Genomic DNA, 12811 nt, shown 5'->3' with positions numbered 1-12811 from the left:
AGCTGAGCAGAAAATCCTTCCCAAGATCTTGCTATGCACTTGAAAGGGCAAGGGTTAAATCACTTTTAGCTGTAAGAAGCCTTTCTCTATGGTGGCTGCTGAGCCCATTACTCAGTACCTGAGAACAGAGAGGACAGAGCAAACTCCCTGCCTTACCAGCTCATCTCTCTCTCCACAGGACCCTGCCACTCAGTCAGGGTCTTGACATCTCACTGACAAAAAGGAAACAAAGCTTCCCTGCCAGGTGGTCACATTCTTGTCTGCAAGAAGTCAATTGGCATCCTGCTCATCAATATGTCTCTTGCAGCAAACTGCTAAAGCCTGAGATCAAAAACAATGTGAGTTACATGCAGTGCTCCCCGCCCCCTAAAAAATGCTTAGGGGTACTCTCATTTTGACTCAAGAAAATCACCATTTTATAGTTCAAATCAGGAAAAACAAATACAGTAAATGGACAAAAGTACAAAGATTCACAAAATGTTTAGGGGGTATGCGTACCCCAGCATACCCCCCCGGGGGGGGGGAAGCACTGGTTACAGGAAAGAAAAACTTCTTCTGGGTTGCAGTAGCTTTTTGCTAGGCTGACCAAAATGGCAGAAATTGTCTTCTGCCCTATTTCAGCATGGTTAGAAATGGGACTATTTCTACCCTATCTATATCATGGGTGGGGAACCTGCTGCCCCAGATGTTGTTGGATCAAAACAGCTCCCATTAGCACCCAGCCACAGCTACATGGACTGAATGTACTTGCAGCTTCCCATTTGCCTGGTCATGCATTTCAGTACATATGTAGAAGAGTGGGTTGCCTTCTGGATGCATCTGAGATCTCCTAGTGCTAAAAAACCAAACTACTTTCAAGTAAATGGAAGTGACATACTTCACCACAAGTCAAGCAGCACAGATAAGAACCCAAATGTTATGAAGCATACAGTATGCATGCAAGCCTGGCACTTATTTTAGGAACGTTTAACATTGAACCTGAACATGCTCCAGAATTTGGCACTTCAAGGGGTAATGTAGTCAAGGGCAACCAAGATAAATCTCAAGTCATTTGATCGTATCAAAAGGGCACTTGCATATTTATTAAAGTTATTAACTTTGCTTACTTTGCTGCCTCCACCACATCCACAAACAGCCAAGCAGCAGAGTTTTCCCATGTGGTGAAGGGAATGCTTGACGCCTGTCCACAGAGTGCTGGGACTCTAAGAGGTCTGTGCTATGACAAGTTTGCCAGAGACTTTGAGTGTGGTCACTCTTAAAGAAGTGTTACCCTCTCTGGAGTGACAACTATTGAAAAGTCACTAATGCTAATTTTTTAGGTAAGGCACTTAGGAGGGTGATGGCAGTCTAGCTGCAGGCTCTTTTGGAAGAAATTCTTGCGCAATAAACCTACTTTTGCCAAATACCAGACTTTTCGCAACAAATAAAGTGACACGAAAATGCACTGGAAATTGTGGGACAACAGTTGCTTTGATTCAACACAGTATACCTCCCCACAAGTGAATGTTCATTAAGTATCATCAATGTCATCTAACCTGCCTGCAAACAAATCAGAATAAATGCTCAGAATGAAGGTCACCGAGAGTCACCTTCTTTTACTGTCTCTCCATCCCCATCCACCACTCCTGGTCCTAAACTGGGTAACTGTGCCCCTGAAAGACCAGGTGCGCAGCCTGGGAGTCATTTTGGACTCACAGCTGTCCATGGAGGCGCAGGTCAATTCTGTGTCCACGGCAGCTGTCTATCAGCTCTATCTGGTACGCAGGCTAAGACCCTACCTGCTTGCGGACTGCCTCGCCAGAGTGGTGCATGCTCTGGTTATCTCCCGCTTGGACTACTGCAATGCGCTCTATGTGGGGGCTACCTTTGAAGGTGACCCGGAAACTACAACTAACCCAGAATGCGGCAGCTAGACTGGTGACTGGGAGCGGCCGCCGAGACCACATAACACCGGTCTTGAAAGACCTGCACTGGCTCCCAGTACATTTCCTAGCACAATTCAAAGTGTTGGTGCTGACCTTTAAAGCCCTAAACGGCCTGGGTCCAATATACCTGAAGGAGCGTATCCACCCCCATCGTTCTGCCCGGACACTGAGGTCCAGCGCCGAGGGCCTTCTGGCGGTTCCCTCACTGCGAGAAGCAAAGCTACAGGGAACAAGGCAGAGGGCCTTCTCGGTAGTGGCACCCGCCCTGTGGAACACCCTCCCATCAGAGGTCAGAGAGATAAACAACTACCGGTACCTGACATTTAGAAAATACCTAAAGGCAGCCTTGTTTAGGGAAGTTTTTAATCTGTGATATTTTAATGTTTGTTGGAAGCCGCCCAGAGTGGCAGGGGAAGCCCAGCTAGATGGGCGGGGTATAAATAATAAATTATTATTATTATTATTATTACTACTACTCCAGACCAAAACAAAGTTTTCCTGATCAGGGACAAGCTATTGCGGCAAAATATGGATATTAGGGGTACTTCATAACACAGCCTTCTGAGCCTTTGCCCCATGCTGTGCATACAAACAACAGTCAGCACAAGACAATCAAGAAGGCAGGGAAAGTAAGTGGTATATATTGGAAATTTCAGATTCACACAAGTGAAGGAGGGTGGGAAGAAAGAAGGATCATATTCAATGAAAGGCAAAACTTTGAGTCTCATGTTGAGTGTCACATCCACCCTCAAAATAAACAAGAATCTAGCAACACCTTAAAGACTAAGAAATATGTTGCAGCATAATCTTCTATGAGCAACAGCCCACTTCTGTGGAATGTATAACAAATGCAAGAAGTATGAACCAGCTCTTACTGAAGCATGAGAAGCACACACACCTTTTGCCTGCCTTAGAGATCCCCTGGCCTTCATTCTTCACTTGTAATCAGATTCATCACTTGTGTCAACTTCTCTCCACCTGGGAATCTAAGCCTATTCTCTTCGGCTCAAGAGATTTACCAGCAACAAGTAAGTCCGCAGATGTTTTATGGGCGTTCCTTCCTTGTGCAGTAAATTGCCCAGCAGGAAGACTCCAGGCTTTTTGCTGTTTTAAGAAGGGAGTGATCAAGGTTGGTGTCTTTGCAAGTGTTGAGTCTGGGATGGTGTATAGGCATGCCCAAGGCCCTTGAAGATGAGAGTCTTTAAACTGAAATGAGGATGTGCGTATAAGAAGCAAAGGGAGCAGCTTCACCTGCGTTTCACTGAAGACCTAGCAACGTCCAGTAATGGGAGCAGCACTATAAAGCAGAATAGAGGGGGCTGCTTTCATTTTGGTATATTCACCTCTGCATAAAGAGAGAGAAACCGGCAGATAGTGCAGGGCTATCTCAGTCTAAGGCCTTTCATACTAGCCTGACAAGAGCGGAGCAGCTCAGACAGGAGACACTAAAATGACAGTAACTTTCTTTCTTTTTTTTAAACCTCATTAAATGAATCTACACCAGGAATCAATTATTTTACTGGACGTGATAAAATGCATCTTGTGTTTCCCTTGGCCGGGTAATGTACTACTATGTGCCAGCTTGTCAAGTCACACCCCAGTGCCCATGGCTTGTTCAATACCCATATTGTCTGCTTTCCTAGAGGGGCTCTTGTTGAACTGTAAAGAAGTTGGTTGTGTCAGCATTTTGCATGGTACACTCCTACTTTTCAAAGGATCACACGCCTTCAGCCAGTATCAATCAGTGTTATCACCACAGAGGTTCACAGAACTACAGCAGCATCTATCAAGAGAGGATCAAGGGATGATTTTTATAAAGCCACAGCACTACTCCTCCACTACACATGGAGATGTGGTTTGAAATCTCCATCCTTCAGTCTTTCCATATCGTAGGATTTAATTTTAATTTTTTTACTTTCAGGCTCAAGCAGGGAGACTAAATAATGTTTTGAAAAATGGAATGTCATTTGTGGACTATGGGGATGAGACAGCCTGGAGCAAGGCTGGAGGCAGTGTTTCTCAAACATTTTCAGCTCTGGACCCCCCATTCTAAACTTGTTCTGCTTACCCTGAGCACAAAGCTAATCATCCATCTGGAAGGGCAAGTGCGCAGTGATGCTATGCACAGCTACTCACATGCAAGCCTAATGTACTGCAAGTGTCCATATGGACCAGGTCAAAAAATTATGAAAGGCTGAAGACAGAAATAAGATCAAGACAGCCCAGAGAGTGCTCATCATATGCTCTCTGAACTTACCTTCAAACCTGGACTTTCAGGCATGTCAGTGAATCAATCACTGGTTGGAGCCACTCACTCAGTCTTCCAAACATAACCCGCTTGGTTCATTGCTTGCAACCACTGCTACTTCGTCCTCCAATGGGGAAAGTTAAAGAAGTATTCAAAAGCTTATGGATTATGTTAACTGAACACATTATGTTAACTGAATATGTTAACTGAACGTTGAGGTGCGCCAATCAGTGTTTTAGCACATTATCACAAACCACAAATCATATGCCTGTGCAAAGCCTTAAAATGACTTCTCCAACATCAAAGGTGATCTCGGCAGTGCATTTACTGACCCAATCTTGCCTAAATCTACACACATCCTCAAACCAAATCACTTGGCTATTTTCCCCAGGCAATGAGTCAACACTGAGAAGCACAGAAGTGGCACTGACACTACAATAAAAAGCTCCCATACAGACACTGTGGGTTGGTGTAGGCTGGCTACTTCTTTCTTTCCCTTTCCTATTTTTAATTAATGCTTTCATTATCTCTACATCCTTGCCACACTCCAGTCCACACAGAGCTCCCAGGATCCCCAGAGTCATGAAAAGCCTATGACTGTTCCACTTCAGACATCGAAAATGTCAGCTTGCCATCAATCCAACCACAGAAGGAAATAGTGGGGAGACGACTGCAAGTTAAGAATGCTGCCCTTTAGTGAGCAGAGGTTCTGCTACTTGCGACAGCTAAGACTAGCCATCTTACTTTTCCTCTGCGCTGTCCTTAATTATTTCTTCTTAGTGTCATGTGGGAGCAAGTGATTAAAGCAGAGGGAGTGGGATCCAAGGTATCAGGCTTCTATTCCTGGCTTGGAAAGAAAGCGAGACAGAGCAATTAAGAGAAGCAAGTCTCTTGGGCTCAGTTCACAGCTCAAAGGAAAAAGCAAGTGTTTGGCTAGGAGGTGGGAAAAGTGCATGAATGACTGATTCTCAGAGATGGTTACAGGTAGGTAGCCGTGTTGGTCTGGATCGAAGTAAAATAAAAAAATTCCTTCAGTAGCACCTTAAAGACCAACTAAGTTTTTATTTTGGTATGAGCTTTCGTGTGCATGCACACTTCTCCTTCTGAAGAAGTGTGCATGCACACGAAAGCTCATACCAAAATAAAAACTTAGTTGGTCTCAGAGATGGGTTTACTTTGCAAAGCAAAAATCGAATATAAACTCTAGTTCTACGGTCTGCATACATTACCCAAGTTTGTATACAAATGCCAGATTATTTTACAGGCAGTTATACATGTCTGCTTCAGCTAGCAATGTTAAGCAAGTGCCAGTGGCTGGAGGAGAGGAGCTATTTTTGCAATCAGAAGGACTAGAAACATGTTTTTATTTTTAAAAAACTAAACTAACTAACTAACTAACTAACTAACTAACTAACTAACTAACTACCGTAATCAGGGCTGCAAGCTTACAAGTGGGAATTTCAGCATCCAGCACAACTATTAAAGGTGAGGGATTCTGTTCTCTTTTCCATCTGGCCACCGTAATCATAACATGTTATTGTTATCTTTTATTTATTTAATGAAGCTGAAGCCATTAGCCATTAGAAAACAACACAGAATAAAATATATTACACAGTTAAAATAATTATTAAAACTTGGCATTCTGTCAAATAAAAATTTGCTGTGCTGAAGAATTTAACTTGGCATCCCCACAAAGCTATAAACTGCCACTCTGAAGAAAAATCAGCTACCTTTTCAGAAATGTAAAGGGACCTGTCCCCCCCCAATAAAAAGTTAATCAAGTGCCAATAATCATAACATAGATCTTCTCAGCACCAAAAATTCAAGCTTCCAAGCTGCAATTGCAGGCATGTGGATAACACACAGACCTACATATGATCTGGAATGATGCAAAGGGATGCAGGCTAAGGATAATTCTGGATGTTACATAATACAGGTGGAACAGGAAATAGAATGGGCTGGTGCTCCCTGTTCTCCCTGTGTGTTCACACAGTTCTAATTTGACATCTTCTCTTGCAGTCAGATGTGACAAGCCACCTCCCAGAGGTTACCATTCAAGCAACACACACATTCACAAAGTTCGTCTATTTCCCTTTTAAGCAGAGATTGGATGGCAATCTGTCAAGGATGTTTAAGTTGAGATTCCTGCATTGTAGGGGGTTGGACTTGATGACCCTCAACTCTATGATTCCATGAACAAATTTGTGAGATGAACCTGCACTGGTCCATTCTTGCTGCACCTTTTCAAGGTTGCTTATTCTTCTACTGGCACCCTATGCTTCAGGATAATCTCTTGGTCTATCTTGGATTACTCATAGTTTTGGAGCTCAGTCCATAGCAAGCAGAAAACATGGAGAAAATATTGCAATTGTTTTTAAAGGCAGAATTATGAAGCTTATTCTGACACAAATCAGTCCCTCAACTCCATCAGTTTCAAAATGCCATTAAGAAAATATTGTTTCTGGAGGCAGCAAACAGCAAGCATGCTTTATTTTTTAAGGGGGGGAATCAATAACAGTTCTTTTGTAGAAATATAATGCATAGCATTGTTATTTTGTTTTCACTGCCCACACTGAAATGACTACATAGAACAATTAAGGGGCTATTGTGACTACCTAGGCATTAGTACCCTATCTTATGGAGCAGCTTCAGGTTCTGAGCCTGATGCTGGTGACCAGGGGCACACTGGACCACATCCCACAGCAACAAGGTCCATAGAACCAGGGCAGACACCCTCACAAGCACCCTTCCCATTCCAATACCATAGGGAGTGCACCAAGTGGGAAATCATGGAGCAAAGGAGAAACGTGGGTTTTTAGACCAGGAGGCTGGCCCTTTTCAGAATCTCTAGTGCTCCAAGGAAGGGGGTGGAGCCTAACAAACGGGCTGGAGGCAGGTGCTCAATAGGACTCAGTTCACCACCAGCCCCCACAGAGTCAAATTGCTAATTCTCCTTGCTGCCATGCACAGAGTGCTTCTCCTTGGGACCAGAACAGGGCAGCCACTAAAATGAACATTAGGCTGGTCAGATGAAAAATGATAGGGCCCCAGCACCTTTAATAATTATGCAGGGCAGTGAATTTTAGCATGAACCATCTGTCACACAAGGAAGCGTCCCAATGGATCAGCCTTTATTTCTCTATCAGATGACCTGGCATTTTGCCCAATCCTCCCACAAACCTGGGTGGGTCGGTGGAAGAGGAGTCCAACTTTGCCTTCCCCAGTAGCATGGGGTTAGCAGCCTCTTCTGCTTTTGCAGAAGAAAGCCAAATCTCCAGCTAAAGGCCAAAGGGTACAATATTCCCTGGACTTTCCGCCTAGTAAGAACTCAGCAGCAGGAGCTGTAATAAAAGACGGCAGTTACCCCATTTTCTTATCCTGGCTTAATGAACCAGTTTTGCAACAGGGGCAATAAATAATAGATTACTCTCAGAAGCTGGTGTAGCAGCAGTGCTGCTGCTGCTGCATAACACTAGCCGCATAAGTCTCACTGTCGTGGGGCTCCCAATCTATGCTACTTAAAGCTGCTACACAGCCACATCATACAAAGCCAGGAAACCAAACAGTGTGTCCCCCCCTGTCAAAGGCTAAACTACTCTGTCATTCAGTTGTGGATTATGCCCCCTCCCTTCAAGAGCCTTTGTTATAGTCTTTGCAATGCAGGTACAGACCTTTGTACTCTTCCAGGCCCTTTAAATTTGACTGATATATTTTATTGCATTCTGATATAGATTTCTCTTCTAAATTCTAAATGGCTTTCTCTTTGCTATTTTCATATTCAATTTTAACATTTATTTTAGGCTGGTCTTTTTAATGCTGTTTTGGTAATGTTTTGTGTGAGTTTTTGTGATGTCATCCCCATTCTATAATACCACAGCATTTTGACATTTGTTGAAATAAGTTGAATACTGCTTAATACCACAGTTTCAAAGTGGCATACGATAGAGATACAGCCCAAAATCAGGGTCCCTCCAGACTGCTGCTTTTGAGGAGGGTGTTCTACAATATGTCATTGACACAACCATAGTGCATTAGAGGTGGAATTACAGAACACCCGTACACCATTTTACTTTTGGTTGTTTTGCGATGCTTCACTTATGCTATCCCATTATGGCCATCCAGGGGGCACGCTTTCAGTATACAGTGGTCCCCCGACTTACGAAGTACTCGACTTACGAAAATTTTGAGTTACGAATGGAAAAAAAATGGCCACACGCTTACGTTTTTCCCCGACATCCGAAAAGAAAACCATTGCAGTTTAGATGGGGTTTTTTTGACTTACAAATTTTAGATGCGGTTTACTCGACTTACGAATTTTTCCGTTTCAAATGCATTCCTGTGGGAAACTGCTTTTTTCGACTTACAAACCTTTCAACCTACGAATGTGCATTCGGAACGGATTAAATTCGTAAGTCGAGGGATTACTGTAGTACAACAAAAGTGGGACCGCCCCCAGAGTCACAGGATTTCAGCAGGAAGCTATGGGACATGCACTACTGGAAATGAAGCAGTATGTCCAACCCAAAACTTTTGAAGGTCCAAACAATATTAAAAACAGGATTGTGTATAACCACCCCGATGCCACCATTATCACAAATGATCACGAAAGAACAGTTAAAAGGAGGGTAAAGAAGGGTGTTCTTGTGTACTTACCTTTTCCGTCACACCAAGGATCACTGCAGGAGTGCCCTTTCCCTCCAATTACTTATTGCCAAAGGATCTCCTCTACGTATGCTGCATGCTGTTTTACTGCACAATAGCCAGACCTGCACTGCATTCTGTAAAAAAGACAAAGAACCAAACAGCCTGTCATAGCCAGCTCTTGTTCATTTATTTCAGTTCTTTTAAAAATGTTTTCTTTTTTCAAAAGTGCATAGTCTGCTTTGGGGGCCTCTATGAGTGTGGGCGGATGTATTTAATTGGGTTCTACTGATAAAGTGCCATAATAAGGCAAGCTAGTCTGGAAAAGGGTTGTGAGAAAGCTATTTCAGGGTGAAAGGAGGATTGGTAGGGTTGCAAGCAGGGGTCCAGAGCAGCATAGAACCACCCGACTTCTGCTTAGAAACATCCAGTGAAGGAAAGTCCACAACCTCCTGAGGGAGTCCGTTCCACTGTCAAACATTATGTTTTGGATTTTGGACAAGTTCAAAACCTTCCTCCCAAAAGATATATTTCAGGTCAGTCAGTGATGTGGGGCAGAAAACTTTCAGTGGAAAATTTTCTGTTTCATAAGTCTGTTAGTAACAATGAATGTACACTAATTGCAAATGCAATATTAGGCAAGCTTAGCAGCTTCAAGATGTTTGGCTTTGTTTAATAAATATAAGTACTGTAATATAAACAGGCTAAATTGGATCACTGAAGGGGTTGGGGTCAGTAGACGCATATGGAATTTTGAGAAAAGTGCTCTGGGCACCAGCCACAAACGTTGCATAACAGAAAATGGCTGCCACCTCTAAAAAAGCGGGGTGGGGTGGGGGTGGGAATAGAGGACTACAAAATGGTATAGACATGTCCCCACCCCCAATAAATGGGGGGAAAGGCACCTCCATCAGCACTTGCTCACATAAAAAAGCTCATCGCACCTCTCCCCTGTTCAGAATGGATGAAAGGGAGGGTGCCCAATTCTGGAATCTAGTGACACAAGGGAAGATTCAAGGGGGGTGTTCAATGTAGAAATGGCTGAGCCAGTACAAACAGGAACTGAGCAGGAAGATTGAATAGTTTCTTGAGTACTGTGGATTTCTGAGGGCATATTTCCTGAGACCTTTCAAGGGTGACTTAGGAGATACTGGTGGGTGTACTGTGACCTTTGGCTAGTCACACTTCTCTGAAGTCTCTCAGCCTCACTCACCTTACAGAGTGTTGTGGGGAAGGAAGGGAAAGGAGATTGTTAGCCGCTTTGAGACTCCTTAGGATAGGGATAAACCAGGATATCAAATCCAAACTCTTCTTCTTCTCCCACTGGAAACCCCTGCTCTAGGGGTTGCTATGATTAAACCTGAAAGTTCACACCACTGGGCCTTGTCACAAGCTAAAAGCAGAAGGTCTCAGGTCTGTAAGGACTTTTTCACAAATGGGTTAAGAGGCAACATAGCCCTAGGCTATAGAATAACAGGTGGCTGCCCAAACTGGTCTCCTGAGGGCACCTCCTGCCTCACCAGTCCCAGGTGCCTTATAGGATGTTCCAGGTAATTTGAATATCTGCTGACATGGGTAAACTATGTAATCGCAGACTTTGAAGAATGACAGACTTCAACTACTAATTTGATTAAATCACTATGACACATACTGCCTCTTAAATTAGGTTATCACTTTGCATTTGAATCAAAAGGAAATATATTCTGAACAAAATTCCAGCAGAATAAAATTAGAATGTTCAGTCCTTAAATTTCCCGTTGTTTTGCTGTGTCCCTTTCATTCATGCATTTCCCTGCATATTTGTTTCACTATTAACTCACGGATATAATTTCATAAAAAGGTAGGAGACCTGTAATTGAAGACATAGTTATTGTCATTTTTGTTAAGCATATTAAGGATTATTTGTAGAAGTTATAGAACAGAAGACATTCTCCTCCACCTCTGAGCAATTTACAATCTAAATAACTTGCTTATGTTCTCTTTCCAATTCTAAAAAAGTCATACAAAGAAATACAATGGGATTTGATTATTCAGATATTCCATACTTTCAGATCTGGAAGTTCTGGTTTCCTTATTCTGCCAAGCAATATGAAATGACCAGTAGCAACCCAGTGGGAACTGCATTTAGAATTCAGATTCTATTTTATTTAGAAACAAAAACAAAAAAACCAGTCTGATTCACACTTGAATCTACATGCCACTCAGTGTCACGTAATGACATCATTTAAGCCCTGCTCAGTCATACTCTGAACTCTGAGGGGTAAAGATTGTCCCCTCACCTGATGCAATTTCAGCACAATGCCTGAAAGAGCCTATATGCTGACCAAGTGTGCTTATGTAGGCTCTGTCTGCACAATAAGGGCTCTGCCTATTTCAAGGGTCCCAGGTTACTCACAGGCATTCAGGTTCTTTCAGACGTTACAATGAACATGCATCAATAACGGGATCAGCAGGCACGGACTATCTCAACCCCCTTCTCTATGCAAGTTCAGGGATACAACATCTAACAGTGTTTCCCTATAGCTGACATGTGAACTACCGTAGCAATTTATCTGTAGCATTTGTTCTGCAGTGAGTGCTATCTTGCATATGCAAATTAGAGGTCCAGGGAGGCCTGGGCCACCTCCAGCTGTTGAGGCCTCAAGCCATACTAAAAATAAAAATAAAACAATGCACAAAAACAAAATAAGGCACGCATACGGAAAAATAGTTGCTTGTTTATATAATCAGCTGAGCTGAGAGGACACATTCATCAGAGTCTAATCTTGTGTTTTATTAATATTTCCACACATTTCTAACTCTTCAATATGACATAATCAACATCAGTTAACGAAACAAAATTAATTTCCCTCCACACCAAATCACTGCTCTTACTAGCAAAAATTTGGAGCTCTAAGTCTTACCCAGTAGCAGCACCAGATTTAGGGTGGTGCAGGTGGCTCTCCTGCACAGGATGCTAAGCCAAGACGCACAACAACAACAACAACAACATATATTTATACAGGTACCTACTAATAAGATCCATTCAAAAAGCAACTGTACCAAAAGGAATTATTGTGAAAATAAGAAATATTTAGGGGCATGTGCCCAATTTTGTCCTCAGTCAGGGCGCCATATTACCAAAGTCTGCCCCTGCCAGTAGCTCCTGCAACACACAGCCCACATTGTTCCAGGCAGTGGGATGCCTGGAGCATCATTTGCAATTGTCTCTGGGGAAGTTTCCATTCTTTGTTGAAAGCATGCAGTGTGGGTGGGTTTGCTCTACTTCAGTTGGGAGAATAATTGCTGCAGGCTTAGCGAGGGGTAGAAGGAGGTGGTGAGAAGTTATTAGAAATTAGGAGAGTTGTGCCCATTACTTTCCAGAACAAATTGGTAGGCAGCAAGGGAAATAAAAACCACAGCAAGAGAGTGAGACAGGCATCATGTTCCAACATCTCATGCACGCCTGATTGATTTGAGGCCGCACATTTGGTAAGAGCTCAGATGAAGTACCTATTTCTAAGCCAGGCTGAAAAGATCACTGCAGCAGAACAGTTTCCTCAAATGAACTCCCTGAATGTTCTCATTTGCCCTCAATTGGTGGACATTCCTCAGGTTTGGTGAAGCTTGGTAAGACCCACCCTACGCTGTATTGGAGGCAAAGTATTACAGCCTGCTAAAACTCTACATTCCTATAAATTCTTTTACATGAGTCTCTGTGGTTTGATGTCTTACCAGCCCACTCTGCACTTAGCTGAACTCTTTCCTTCATGGTGCACCATTAGCGATTTGAAGTAAGCTACATTTGACCTTTATACTAGGGGCCCAATCCAAAGACAGCAACAGAGCAACACAATGAATATTTAGTCAGAAGTAAGTCCCACTGAATTCAAATAAAACGTGCAAAGGATAGAAGCCATACCATGCTTAAGTCCCTGTAATATAAACAGGATATGATTAACACAAGTCCTATGGAGATCAATAGGGCTTGACTAGCATTTCCTGGTTCAGGTGTGGA

General features: G+C 43.0%; 1 protein-coding gene across 6 annotated transcripts in view; it reads right to left on the bottom strand.

The window, feature by feature from the left end:
- The window catches only part of CDK18 (cyclin dependent kinase 18), a 96299-nt gene that overhangs the window by 65401 nt on the left and 18087 nt on the right, over positions 1 to 12811 (bottom strand). For all 6 annotated transcript variants that reach the window (XM_088674307.1, XM_060277100.2, XM_035121848.3 and 3 more), the window contains one exon: positions 8827 to 8951. The gene's annotated coding sequence lies outside the window, so the exon portion shown is untranslated. The remainder of the gene's footprint in view (positions 1 to 8826; positions 8952 to 12811) is intronic.

The sequence above is a fragment of the Zootoca vivipara genome, chromosome 7, assembly GCF_965207765.1.
Source record: "Zootoca vivipara chromosome 7, rZooViv2.hap1.1, whole genome shotgun sequence".
NCBI lineage: Eukaryota > Metazoa > Chordata > Lepidosauria > Squamata > Lacertidae > Zootoca > Zootoca vivipara.
This window is presented reverse-complemented; position numbering and strand designations above follow the sequence as displayed.